This window comes from Pinus tabuliformis, chromosome X (genome assembly GCF_031772625.1).
Source record: "Pinus tabuliformis cultivar Carrire ecotype Pingquan chromosome X, CPIR1, whole genome shotgun sequence".
Lineage (NCBI taxonomy): Eukaryota > Viridiplantae > Streptophyta > Pinopsida > Pinales > Pinaceae > Pinus > Pinus tabuliformis.
Genome location: NC_142308.1, coordinates 1,397,861,785 through 1,397,876,571, shown reverse-complemented (window position 1 = coordinate 1,397,876,571; position 14,787 = coordinate 1,397,861,785).

Here is a 14,787-nt window from a genome sequence, read left to right as displayed (position 1 = left end):
CGTGGGCTGCGAAGTTAGCCCCATTATTCATGGAAAAGGGGCTATTTACATGACCATGAGGAAGAAGAATCTAGAAGGGTTGAGTTTTAACTCATATTTAGGGTTGAATGAGTCAAATTTAACCCATATTTGGATATCAGGCTATGTTATAACCAGGCCACTAGGAGGAAAATAAATTTGATTATATTCTAATGCATTTATGTTCCATAGTTGAGTAGGGTTGTTGAGAATGGATAGAGAGAGTGGAAAATAGAGAGGGTTTGTGTTTTATAACATTCCATAGGCCACAATTATCAATCCTTTATATTTGAATCATTTTCATTCCAAAGAAAGAAAGAGCAGGTCAACCTCACATTTCAACCAAGTTTTCTCCTTAAATGGTTTCCCAAGTCATATTTTGTGTCATCTTGGTTTGTAAGTGATTGTTTTTATATGTTTTGTATTCTCCACAATTTTATATTTTGCATGGATAAGTAGAACATAGTAACTTTATAATCCAGAAATCTAATGAAAAAATTAACCCTCATGGTATAGATTTTAGATTTCACTTAATTTTTATCAAATTTGTTATGACGAATTGTTCATTGGAATATCCAAGATAATTTACGGATCAATATAAGATTTTTTCTAAATCTTAATATATTTTGTTTTACAAGTGGCAAAAGTTAGTCTCTAAAAATTATGTTATCAATTAAACAAGTATGAAATGGGCGAATTTCTAATTTAGTAACCTTTAGTTCTGAAATCTAAATGAAACATAGGTATAATTATTGGAAATATGAGTCAAAGGAGATTATGTATAAAGACTCATAATTTTATTTAGTTCACCCATATTCTTCATGAATTAGGATGAATAGTGACATATAGTCTAATTAATGAAATGTTTTTCAATATGCATAATTCTAACAATAATTATTGCAATCACATTTTGTAGAATTAGAGGTACAAGAAATAAATTTCTTATTTAGAAACGAGGATTGGAGAGATGGGGGATGCACATGGTTCTTATAACCATGTAGATGAAACTAGAGGGATGAATTTTAGCTTAGGCAATGAAAAAACATAGTTGTATGGACATAGGAGTAGAGTTGAGCCTATAGTGTTGGTTGAGATAATGGAGAGCTTAAAAAAGGAAGTACAAAGCTATAGAGTAGATAATGAAAAGTTTATAAGATCTCAAGAGGAGAATAATAAAATATAGTCATCTCCTATAGATTTTGAAAAATTTGCAAAGGTAAATTCACATGCCAATACAACATATGTAGCTAGTGTCGGTGATGCAACATATCATAGATCTCGTGAAAGAAGAGATGAACACAAAGGGTTTATGCATTCAAGTATGCTAGTAGGAATTATCATTCACCACTGCATTTAACTAGAGGAGCACATTCATTCTTAGGGTCAGAGAGTATCCCAAATTTGTCTCCTATAAGACATCAAAGAATAAGGAAGGAGTTGGATTACTTGCACGGAGAGATCATAACGCTCAAGCCATGTACATTTTATGGAAAGCATAGGAAGGGTGAAGATGTTGAAGCATGGTTGTTGGGCATGAGGAAGTACTTTCAACTTCACAATTATTCACCAACTCTTGAAGTAAGGATCACCATATATCATCTTCATAGGAAAACATCGTAATTGAAGCATGTCAAGCATATTGATGAAAAACGAGTTTCTTGTAAGCATTTTAAGAAATAATTTTGGTGATAGTGCTTGTCAAAGAATTACTCTAACAAGGAGCAAGAGTTCTTTGAGCTCAAGCTAGGAAACATGACTATGGAAGAGTATGATGGAAAATTCATGAAGTTTTTGAGGTATGTCAATTTCATTAGGGATGAAAAGATGAAAATTTAGATATTTTATGGTGGAATACCATCATTTTACAAGGAAAAAATCCAATTTGGTGAGCTCAAGACTCTAGAATAAACCATAAGGAAGGAATTTTTTTTGTAGGAAGGCATGCTATTTTTTTAGAAATATTGGAATCAAAAGAAGAAAGGAAAGATGAATAAGAGGAATAAATGATTCAAGCCAACCTTCTTTAGGAATAGTTCTCAGGCTTATCAATAGGGACATCCCGCACAAAGTGAACCAAGTTGACAGATTCACTAGGGAAAATCCCAAGGCAACAATCCATAAAATGTTGGGCATGTGAGGGAGATCACACGTATAAATTTTGTCTTCACAATGGGGATAAAATGAGGATTTTCCATAACATATAAGGGGTGATGCAATGGAAGACATGGGTGGAAGCATGCAACGAATTTATATGTCCTTGAACTATAGAAAATAAGACTATCAATCCCACATGCTCAAGCTAGAAGGTATAATTGATAGTTATCGCATAGCTATTTTAATTGATTTTGGAGCTAGTCATATCTATATAGATTCTAATATGGTTGAAATATTTAAATTGAAAAGATGAAAACATGAAAAGTTTTGGTCAGACTAACTAACCACTAGAACCAAGAGAAGCATCATAATGAACTTGTCAACAATTTTCTAGTGAACATGAATGGAGTTAACTCTAATGCATATTTGAACATCATACCATTTTCCACTTAGGTCATACAATTGTTTGATTGGTATGGATTGGTTAAACAATAATTATGTTATTTTAGGTTGTTACAACAAGGCTTCTGTATTCCTTGATGGTGAACGGAATTCAATAATAGTTCATGGTATTCCAAGGTTTGTATCCCTTAGATATATCTTAGTGCGGTAGTTGAAAATAAGATTTTGAAAAAGTTGTCAAATATATGAAACATGCATGGAAGAGTTAGACAAGAATAATGAGGCAACTCTTGAGAATTATCCAATCTTTAAAGATAATGAATATGTGTCTAGGGAATTGTTAAGATTAACAAGAAAGATAGATATTTATTTCTCTATTGACTTCATGGTTAGGAGATACCCTAGTGTCCAAGACTCCCTACATAATGAGCACACTAGAGTTGAGAGAATTGTAGATGTAGTTAGAGGATAGGTTGAAGAAGGTGTACATATACCCAAGTGTTTTAGTTTGGTGTTCTTAGTGCTATTGGTGAAGAAAAAGGATGGAACTTTTAGGTTGTGTGTTGAGTTCTGATAGTTGAACAAGGTAACCATAAAGAATAAATACCTAGGGATCCATGACCTTTTTGATCATCGAAAAGGAGAAAGAATATTTTCCAAGATTTACCTAAGGTCAAGCTACCATAAAGTGATAATCAAAGAAAAATATACTCTCAAGATATATTTCCAAACAAGGCATGGTCATTATGAGTTTGTGGTGCTACCATTTTGGTTTACCAATCCACCAACTACTTTTATGTGTTTGATGAATGGAGTGTTCAAATATTACCTAGAAAAACATGTTATTATCTTCGTGGATGATATAATTATCTATTTCAAGATAGAGGAAGAGCATGAGTAACATTTGAGGATGATGTTAGGTATGTTGAGAGAGCACCAATGGAAAGCTAATGCACTTTCTATCAGAAATAAATCCATTATTTGTGCACATTGTCTCAAAGGAGGGAATATCAATGGACCCATGAATTATTTTTTATAGGGAATTGTGTTCAGTTGGACAAGAAAACACCCTCTTAAGTTTTCTCTGAAACTCGAGATAGACAGGGTAAGGGATAAACCGTTCTGAGGCTAAAACTTTCAGTAATACAACAAGTAATGTAGAGATTGACAAAATCAAAGGAAAGTTAAGTTGTGAGTCCTCACATGTATATCCATTGGAGTTGTCAGTGTAGATGGAAAACACTCCTAGCTAGCTACAAAGGCTGGTCCTACACACAAAGTAGAATAGAAAACCATCACAACATAATAATCTCGATAATTGAAACCATAATATATGAACAACCAAACATTACTAAATGAATCAATACAAGCCAAATTATGTTATGAAACCAGCTCACAAAAATATAGAAAAGATAGATCAATGCCTTAGAATTCAGCCTCTTCGAGGGGGAAACCTCCTTTACATTACACAAATGAACAATTCTTGGATAATACAAATGACAAGACCTCCTTTCTATATATAGGAGTCTAAGGGGTCATAATATAATCAAAGTCGACATAACAATAATAATGTAAGGGCACAATAATAACAATAGTGGGCTTCTATGGGGCACAATAATAACAATATGGGGACTACATGGGCACAAAAATATAATAAGGGGGTTGTACTAATAGCAATAAGGGGTTACACTAGTAGTATAGGGACCTAACATGCCCCTCTCCTTCAAGAAGTGCTGTCCTCAACACTTGAGTAGTTCTTGATGCTTCTGTACAAAATTATTGTCCTCCCATGTGGAATCTTCAGCATGTAAGTTCTTCCACTTGATGAGATACTCTGAAATTGATCGATTTTGTAGCTGTTGGGTTCTTGTTTATGTGAATTCTCTAGGTTCCATTATGATTTTTCCTTCCTCGTAAAGTTCTGGTAATATTGTTTGAATTGGGATCTTCTACAACTTTTGAATGAGTGGCCACACTTCTTTGTCCTTTTTCCATTCATCCCTTGCTTCGTGTATCCAATCTGGTTGGATAATAGAAATAGCACAAAACAATGCTTCCACATCCTCATCCTTTCTTGAGAGTGCATCTGCAACAACATTTTGCTTCCCTTTTTTGTAGATGATTTCAAAGTCATAACCCAACATAATTGTGACCCATTTTTTCTGTTCTTCTAAAGATAATCTTTGTTCTAAAAAGTATTTAAGGCTATCATGATCCATTTTTACCTCGAAGTATCTTCCCATTAGGTAAGGTCGCCATTTCTTAAGTGCATGTAATATTGGCAACATTTACTTCTCATAAATTGCTTGCTTGAGATGTAGCTGTAAAAATACCCAACCGCCTACATCAAAACTTCTTTCACTGTGATGTTGATCTGCCTGTTGTTTCATTCGATTTTGCACCAAAGTGGCGTTATCCTTTAAAAGTTGGATAAATTGATGTTGATGCTTGATGTGATATTTCACTGCTTGAATATTTTTATTCTTGATATGTCCTTCTATCTTGAGAGTTTGAGGAGTGGTAATTTCTTCGAATGCATTACAAGATATGGTCAGATTCATTTCTTGATGCTCGATGTGATCTTTCACTTCTTGAACATTTTTCTTCTTGATATGTCCTTCTATCTTGATAGTTTGAGGAGTGGTAATTCTGGCCAATGCATTACAAGATATGGTTAGATTCATTTCTTCTTTCTCGATGTGATCTTTCACTTCTTGAACCTTTTTCTTCTTGATGTGTCCTTCTATCTTGAGAGTTTGAGGAGTGGTAATTCTTTCCAATGCTTTACAAGATATGGTCGGATTCATTTCTTCTTTCTCTGGGGTTGGTTCCTGGTGTATATCCTCTTCTTTTGATGTTTCTTGATCCTTTTCTTCCTCCTCTTCATAATATATGTAAAATAATTTCTTCTTAACACACTTATGACCTTTAGTGTATTTTTTATCACAATTGTAACAAAGCCCTTTTGCTCTTTTTTCTTCCAATTGTTGTGGTGTCAACCTTGTAGGTTGTGGAAGGATAGGAGAAACAATACTTCCATATTTATAGTTGTGAGGGGTAGACTTCCTTGTTGCCATAATTTTGCTTTGCACTTTTCTTGCCCTCTCCAATGAATCAGGTTCCCAATGACGAACCTCATGTTGAATGTTATCCTTTAAAGTCCCTATGGAGACATCAATCCTCTGCTTCTCTGGAATATCATTTTCCCTTATATTCAATTTTTGAAAGTCCTCAATGTTCTCTGCCATTGAACACTTTTGTTTGAGATTTATCAATAGGCTAAAGAAGGTGTTGCTCTTTGTATCCTCATAATGTGCTATCATTTCCTCCGTGAAAATTGACCACGTAACAAGTGGTTTACGAGAACAAAGCCCTTTATACCATAAAAATTGATCCGGTTCTAAATAATTAGATGCAATATGTACCTTTTGTAACAGTGGTATGCCATGTAGATCAAAATATTTCTCCATCTGTAGTATCCAATTTACCGGATCCTTGCCATCAAACTTCCTCATCTCACTTTTTCTTGATTTTAGGAGCTCGATCTTGAAACGATTGTAACTCTGTAATTTCAGATCTCCTAGTTCTGAAATTTTGCCCTGTAGTAGCCTCTGAGTCCTCTTTATAACCCCGAAAGTCTAATCAAGATTGGATTCTTTAAGGAAGTGTTACGTCAAATATCCCATGATGACCCAATTATAGACTGGTTCAGTAGAGGAACTTGTACGAAGTGCCATATGTCACTGTTTCAACCTTAGGACCTGAAATCGATACACAAAAAACTACAGTCCATCCTCTTTCTATAACTTCTTATGAAATTTAAATTTGATGCTCAGAGAGAAAGTTATGACGATTCTCCCAAGGTCACCTGTTTAGGATGTAATTCGGGAGCTTACAAAAACCCTAACTGTCTCAGATTATATATCCGAAAATATAGCAAGACAAGATTTGAAATTCGGACCTGAGCTTCACCAAGATTTTTCTTCAAATAGATTTTAATTTCAGAGTCTGAACCTTCGTAGAACAAATATTATAGCAAAAATTCCACGATGACTTGTTTGAGATGTAATTCTGGAGCTTGCAAAAACCCTAACTTCCTTAGATCATATCTCCGAAAATATAGTGAGACAAGATGTCAAATTCAGACGCGAGATTCAGGTTGATTTCTTCTTAAATGGGTTTTTTTTTGTAGCTTCTAAAACTTTGTAGCAAAAACGTTATAGTAAAAATTCCACGATCGCCTGTTTGGAGCAGCGAAACCCTAGAATCCATAGCTCTAATACCAAATGTTATGAAACCAGCTCACAAAAAGATAGAAAAGATAGATCAACACCTTAGCATTCAGCCTCTTCGAGGGGGAAACCTCCTTTACATTACACAAATGAACAATTATTGGATGATATAAATGACAAGACCTCCTTTCTATATATAGGAGTCTAAGGGGTCATAATATAATCAGAGCTGACATAACAATAATAATGTAAGGGCACAATAATAACAATAGTGGGCTTTTATGGGGCACAATAATAACAATATGGGGACTACATGGGCACAACAATATAATAAGGGGGTTGTACTAATAGCAATAAGGGGTTACACTAGTAGTATAGGGACCTAACAAATTCCAAGAAATCATTTGTTAAACATAAAAAGTAACCATTAGACAAAAAATTTGGAAGGAAGAACACTCGATCTATACTATTGAATGGGAAGAAGATTAAAACTAATAAAATTTGTAGTAGCACATCCTCCATCTCCTAGCTCCAATACTCTCTCTCAATGAAGATCTTGACAACATAACAATGAAATGAATTATGATCCTTTCTCAATGGCCAAGTGTTCAATTTATAGGAAAAATGGAAGCTATGAAGAATATTAGTTTGTCTCTAGTGCAATTTGGGAAAAAGCTTTAGAGTGGATGCTTTTTCCTCCTACAAAAGGATTCTATTTGCTTTTAAGTATTTTTATTCACTTTTAAGAGCTTTAATCCTCTTTTAAGAGATTCAATTCTTTTATCCGCTTTAGAGAGATTTATTTGTTTAGGAAAAATCTATAGATGAGTATAAAGTGTTCACATTCCACCATATGAGAGTTTATTTATGTGAACAAGAGTGTCATAATGAGTTAATTCAAGATTTTAACCTTATCACTGATCGATAATCTGGTATCACATGTTAGATGAAGGGACAAAGTGTTATAGACTAGGATATTGTTGTCCTCGTGGTACATAACTTGCATTATAGTCTTAAATATGATAGAAAATGGGGTATATTTCAACCAAAAGCATAGTGATATCATCTGAGCTAATAAGGATTTATTTTCATGTATAACAGATGCCCCCTAAAGTGTGAGGTTAGAAAAGAAGGTGATGGACGAAATTCTTTATAAATAGTTGGCGAGAGAGAGAGTAATTAGAGTGTTAGAACGAAAGGAGGCATGCAAACAACAAACATATGTAAAATATAAATCATGTCCTTAGTTGGGAATTCCCATGCTCAATATCTAAAGAATAAAAATTCACTATGGATCCATGAGAGATCAAGTCCACCAACAAGTACAATGTGGATCTATGTCATAGTGTAGTTAGTCTGATATTGTTGGCGAAAAATGATAGATAGGTAGAGACCCTTGGTTCAGACAAAAGGGCCAAGAAAACAGTTCGATGTATTCTAGCGTAACACTGAAACTTTTAGCTTAATTGGGAGGAAAAAGGAGTTTCACATGAGGCATGCTATGACCTTACTTAGTTAAGGGATTGGAAACATGCATCGGGAGGAGTCATGCAAAGACTATCAATACTCTTAAACTTAGAAATACAACATTAGATGTATAACCATTTCAAAAGACAAAAACTAAAGCATTCAAAGGAATATGGAATAAGCACATACATTCATACTAAAAATTTTAAAAGGGCCACACAAAACCAACACAAGTAGATCCACAAACATCCGTGCAACTCTTTCTTTCATTAGACTAAACAACATTACATCATTACATTCAGGCTCTGATGCCTTCTCAACAAAACAGGAATTAGGAACATAAATTAACATATGAACATATGATCACATAATCATGCGAAGCTCGATAGGCTTCGCGACAACATTTTGGTACTCTCACTTTTATTCCTCTCTTCGTTTTGGCTTTCCCTTAATCTTTTATGCACTTTGCTCACCTGAACTACTAGTCTCTTCATCTGATGCTCCACCCTTTCCTTCTCGACAAAATTGATCAGTAAGTTTGTCAGTATCAGGCTAAGAGGAGGTATCAGAAGAGGAATCATTTTTGTCATCAAAAGGAAGAAAAATAATATCATATGATGGGGAAGGAGGAGGAGTTATAGAATATAAGAAACAAATATCCCATCATTCTAGATTAAGGTCATCAGTAAAAAGAGCATAAAGATGAAAGTTTCTGGGATTTTTAGAACATTTATTAGTGTAAAGTCCTGGTTTATTGCAATTGTAACAAAGAGAAAACTTCTTCGGAGTAGACTGCCTTTTGAGATAAGACTTCTTTGGGAAGGGACATTTATAGGGCTTGGAATTTTTATAATATATGGTAGGAAGATTGGGTTTCCATTTGGATTTGAAAGAGTATTTTTTGTTCTTGTACTTGCATTGTTTACAGTAGTAAGATGAAAAATTTATGCATTGTTGTCCTCTATTAAAAGAACCATATCCCCATTCTGGAATTTTGTTAATATTCTTGCATAAAGATGGAGTAAACATATTATTAAATATTTTAAAATCCTTTGAGACCCTTTTTTCTAGGAAATTCTCTTGGATTACCATATCTATATGGTAGTCTACCATAGCTAGTGTCATACCCTGAATCTGATGTCCTTGTCTTTGAAATACTTCTCTACTATGTCTGGAAGGGCTCCTGGAAAGCTATAGATATAATACTTGATATATGTAGGATCATTAGCTTTCCCTGATTGTATAAGTAATTTTTGCATATAGCAGAAGTATTGATTCTTAAGAGACAAATCTCCTAATATCTGAGACATGAAAAGAGATTGAAGATGTTCTGCATCTGATCCTACTTGTTTGGATCCATAAAACTGTAAGCCTAAGGCTTCAAGCAGATCACTGTCAGCTGTAGGAGAATCTAGAAATTCATCTTTGGTTGTTTGGGGCAACCAATGCCACCATTCCCATGCAAGACCAGTAAATCCTGCAATAAGGAGATTAGCCATGTGCTTTGGAGTAATTGTACTATCTTCAACTCATTTTGCAATACTCCAATTTCCCAAAAGTTACAAGGCTTCTTTAATCTCTTCTCTACTTTGGAAGCCTATGTTAAGAATGGGATGTTTTGGCATAGTGGCTATTAGTCTATTTAAGGCTCCAATTCCCAAATTTCCTATGTTTTTTACCCTTGATGTACTTGTGGAAGATTCTGCCATAGATTCTTTGAATGTTTCTGGTCCTTCAATTTCTAAGGCCAAAATATCTAAGTAGCTCTATTTATTTGGTTGTTTAGGGAAACCAATGCCACCATTCCCATGCAAGACCAATAAATCTCGAAATAAGGAGATTAACCATGTGCTTTGGAGTAATTGTACTATCTTCAATTCATTTTTCAATACTCCAATTTCCCAACACCCTACTTTTATTTCAGTAGGTGTCAAGTTCCCCATAAAAGTTTGGATCCATCCAAACAATACAAAGCCCCATAAAATTGATTGTTTAGTGGATATTGGAGCACAACTTAATCTAATGAGAAAGTAGGTCATACCAACTTATCTATAGAAAGAAACAAGATTTAGGGGAACTGCTTTAAACAAAACAATTTTTTTTTTGGTGAAATAGATCCCTTATCCATAGAAAACGAAGGGAAAAAATTATAAATTGTGTTTTATGGTGTATAGGAAATTGCACATGATTGCATTTTAGGTTCTAATTTTGTAAGTATGGTCAGCCTAGTCACATTTGATGTAAAAAGGCAGGAATTGAAGTTCCATGTAAATAATCAACATATTCAGACACAAATGTATAAAGATGGTGTATGAAAAAGTAAAATGGAAGAAGAAAAAATAGAACAGAATAAATTAGTTTTCTCTTTGACCCCTATCAAAGAACATAATAAAATGGAATGCAATATTTGTTATGCAGAAATACATTCATAAAATGTTCTCAAGGAAATCTCAAGAAAATTGAGAGAAGATTGTACTTCAGAATCTCCAAATGCTTTATGGCATAGGGAACAATATTTTGTGAGCCTTCCCTATGATCCTTTAATGAAGATTGTTCCACAAAAAGCCTCTGCAGCATTAATGAGTCCCTCTGAAATTAAGACTTGTCAAGAAGAGATAAAAGACCTAATGGAAAAAGGTCTTATTGAACCATCTAAAAGTGCTTGGGCCTGTAGAGGATTTTATGTAAATAAGCACTCAAAGAAAAAGAGAAGAAAACCTAGATTAGTGGTAAACTATAAGCCACTAAATAAAGTCTTACAACCGATTAGGTACCCTCTACCTAATAAAGCAACCCTCTTGCAAAAGATCAAAGGTAAAGTAATATTTAGTAAATTTGATCTAAAATCTGGATTCTATCAAATCGGCATAGCACCCCAAGATAGGCATAAAACAACCTTTATTGTTCCCCATGGACATTATCAGTGGACGGTAATGCCATTTGGATTAAAAAATGCCCCTGGTGAATTTCAGAAAAGGATGGAAGATATTTTTAGAGACTTTCCCTGGATAATTGTCTACATTGATGATATTTTGATATGCTCCAAAAATCTCCAAGAACATCTTAAGCATCTGCAATTTTTTTATGAAATGGTGTATAGGCATGGTTTGGTTCTTTTTGCAACTAAAATGGAGATAGGTAAGATAGAAATTGAGTTCTTAGGATATAAGATATCTAAAGGTCAAATCATTTTGCAAGAACATGTCTTAAAAATATTCAAGAATTATCCAGATAAAATCCTAGACAAAACTCAATTACAAAGGTTTTTGGGAAGTCTGAATTATATCAGACCATTCTACAAGGGATAGGAAAAATACATTCATATACTGCAACAAAGGCTAAAAAAAATCCTCTATCCTAGTCAAAAGAGATGACAACATTAGTCAAAAATATTAAACAGAAAGTACAAACCCTACCTCCTCTTTGTTTACCTACTAAAAAGGGTAAATATATTATAGAAACTGATGCATCCCAAAATGCATGGGGTGGAGTCTTGCTGGAAGAATTTGAAGGAAAAGAGGAAATATGTGGGTATACCTCTGGAACATTCAGAGGAGCAAAACTGAATTACCCCTCTAGCCATAAAGAGTTACTAGCAGTCAAAAAGATTATTTTGCATTTTAAATTATATCTTAAGCCTGTTAAATTCATAATCAGGACATATTTAAAAATTTTAGCAGGAATGCTGAAGAACAATAGTTTGTTGACAGATAGTCATACTCGTGTGCAAAAATGGGCAGTCTGGTTAGAAAATTTTGATTTTGATATTGTACATAAACCAGGTTACTTAAATTGCATAGATGATATGTTATCTAGAGAGGATCATGATGGGTCTGATGCAACATTTTTTTTTTCTCTGCTCCCCAGACAACTGCAAAAGAATACATGGAATACAAATTAGTCCAAGAAATCATTTCAAGCCCATTAAAGATAAACATTCTAGAAAAGTGGGAAAGGAAAGCATTATGGCAAACCAATAATGCTTACAACAGATTAGTCAGAGAAAATCATGGTGTTTGGATAGACGAAGAAGATAATCAATGCTATTGTGACCTCGATTTTGGCACAATGAACTGGGCCACTTATTCCTTAATTTTACAAATGATCAGAGAAAAAGAACATGTTGTAATTTGTGTAGATCCAGATAATATGGTCAGGCATCCTTGGACAGGGTGGACAAAGATTTTCTTAGATAAATTTTGTCTAAGAAAAGATTGGGTTCAAAGGTGCAACAATTTCATCTTACATCTGCAAGCAGATATGAAAGCAGTTTCTCAACATGAATTGTGGTTCAAATTTAAACTTAAGCATCTTGGAGGGAAAATTACACTGCTTGAATCCTTGAAGTATATTCAATACAAAAACCATATTTTGAATAATAAAGGAAAAGTGGTGGGAACAATAACTGAAACAGAAGAAATTAACCTTCAGGTTGAATCTATGTTTCAAGGAGAATTTATTTGTGAACCATGTCCTTTTATGAAAGGATCGGACATAGAGCAATGCTTTTCAGAGAATCTTTACCCAATTAAAGATTTCAGCACAGGACCTGCAAGTGGTAACAATCTAGGACCCAGTACTTATCTGCATGTCGAATTTGAAGGATGTAAATGTAAAACATGTAGGGATGATTCTTCTGATTCTGAAAAGCCCGTAGGATGCTCATGTGGAGAATCCATGTGCATCTGCTTTAATGATGATAATTAATAATTATGTACTATTGAATTGGCTGACATTTTGTGGAGCCAGTCTATTCTTGTGGGCTTTCAGCAAAAGCATCCACTATGTTATTTTATAAAGGTTCTGTGGGATTCCTTTAAATCTCCACTGTGTAATATTTTCTGGACGAATCTTTGAGACTCGGAGGACTTCTCCGACTTCTGGTGGGACTTGACCCACATCTCAGAGAATCTACGGTAAAAGCAAAATTGTTCAATTACTTTAAGGACAATTCTCTCTGATATTGTCAGTCATTCATATCCCGAGAAGATACCTTATGTTCCCTCAAAGGATTATAAATAAGGAGGAAGGGAACTCTTATAGGCATCAAGAGTTAGAGTCTTTCTCATTCCTCTTTCTGCATTTTAAGTTAGAGTCTGTTTGAAGTTTACTCGTGCCTTGCAACTGCACTGAGAGTGACCAGTATGCATCTTGAGTAAACAGGAGATAAGTCTTAGGTTTGAGTTTGAAAAGCATAAACACATGCATGCGAGTGTATGTGTGAACCTAAAGTGACATAACTCATAGGGTTTTCAATATAGTAGATGTCTGTAATGTTTATTTTTAGTTGTGATGGTTTACAAACTTGTAAGCCAATTACTTGTTTGTCGCATATGAGTATAAGTGAAAGATATGGGAGTTGTGATGGTTGAATAAACATGTCATTGTGCTATATCAACCTAATCCTAGGAATGATGCCAAGTAAAATAATTATCAAAGGCTGAAGTAACGCCATATCACAACACCTAAAGACCGTTGTATTGTAGAATGAAAAAAAGATCAATTTTTAATGATCACCATATGTTTAAAATCCTACAAAATAGAAGACAATCTTAATGAGATACTATGCCACCATTCTGCTCGATCAACACAAAATTGCGCTAGGGAAATACTCCCGAAGCGACATGTCCCTTAAGCCACCTAGCTTCCTTATGGGTACTACCTAAGCATTGGATTATAGTTAAACTTGAGTTACTCAATTTTTGTGTCAACATACATACCACTCACACCTACACCATGGATCCACTATGAGATCACACCATATGCGTCATCCACAAAATAATATAAAGACCAAAATTTATTTTCACTTTGTGTATTTAGCACAATCCATTACTAAATCAATGCTTTGTAATCAATTCCTAAGCTCAATTTATGATTGCTATGTCTTATGCTATTAAAGCCATACATCGTAATCTCCTGGACTTCAGATCCTTTAAATTTTAGCTATTGCTTTGATTGAAGTTTGGATTTTGATATGCTATTACAAAAAATTTTCCTAATACAATTTTTATTTGTTATGCAAGTTGAAAAGAAAGATTGCAGGTTTGAGAGTTAGCTTGTGGCATACACAACTTTTATCTTCAATGCACCAAATTATTACGCATAAGCTTCATTATAAAACTCATAATGAGAGGAAAATAAACAAAAAACTTTATTCTATATGGAAGAAACCAATTCAACCTGCAAACTTCATAGTTGTATTTTCCAGTTCATTCAAGATTCAAATTTGGATAATTTTCAATAGAATATGTTGAACAAATTTCTATCCTATGTAAGCTTGATGTATTATTAACGGAGGGGAATATTTTTTTTTTGTGTGTGGGGGGGGGGGGGGGTGGTGTTATTTTTTGGAAGAAAAAACTCTTTGCACTATTGTAAGGGGAGGATTCTTGTAGAGTTTAAAAATAGTTTTTTTTTTAGATTATATCCAAGGATCCCTGAGATTAGAATTAATAATTTGGTTGGGATTGTTTTCTTAGAAACATGATTTCTGTATTAGAGGGAAAAAAATCTAGCACTATTATAGATTGATCCTTTGAAAACAATTTTTCAGAATTCAAGAAGATTGGTTGGA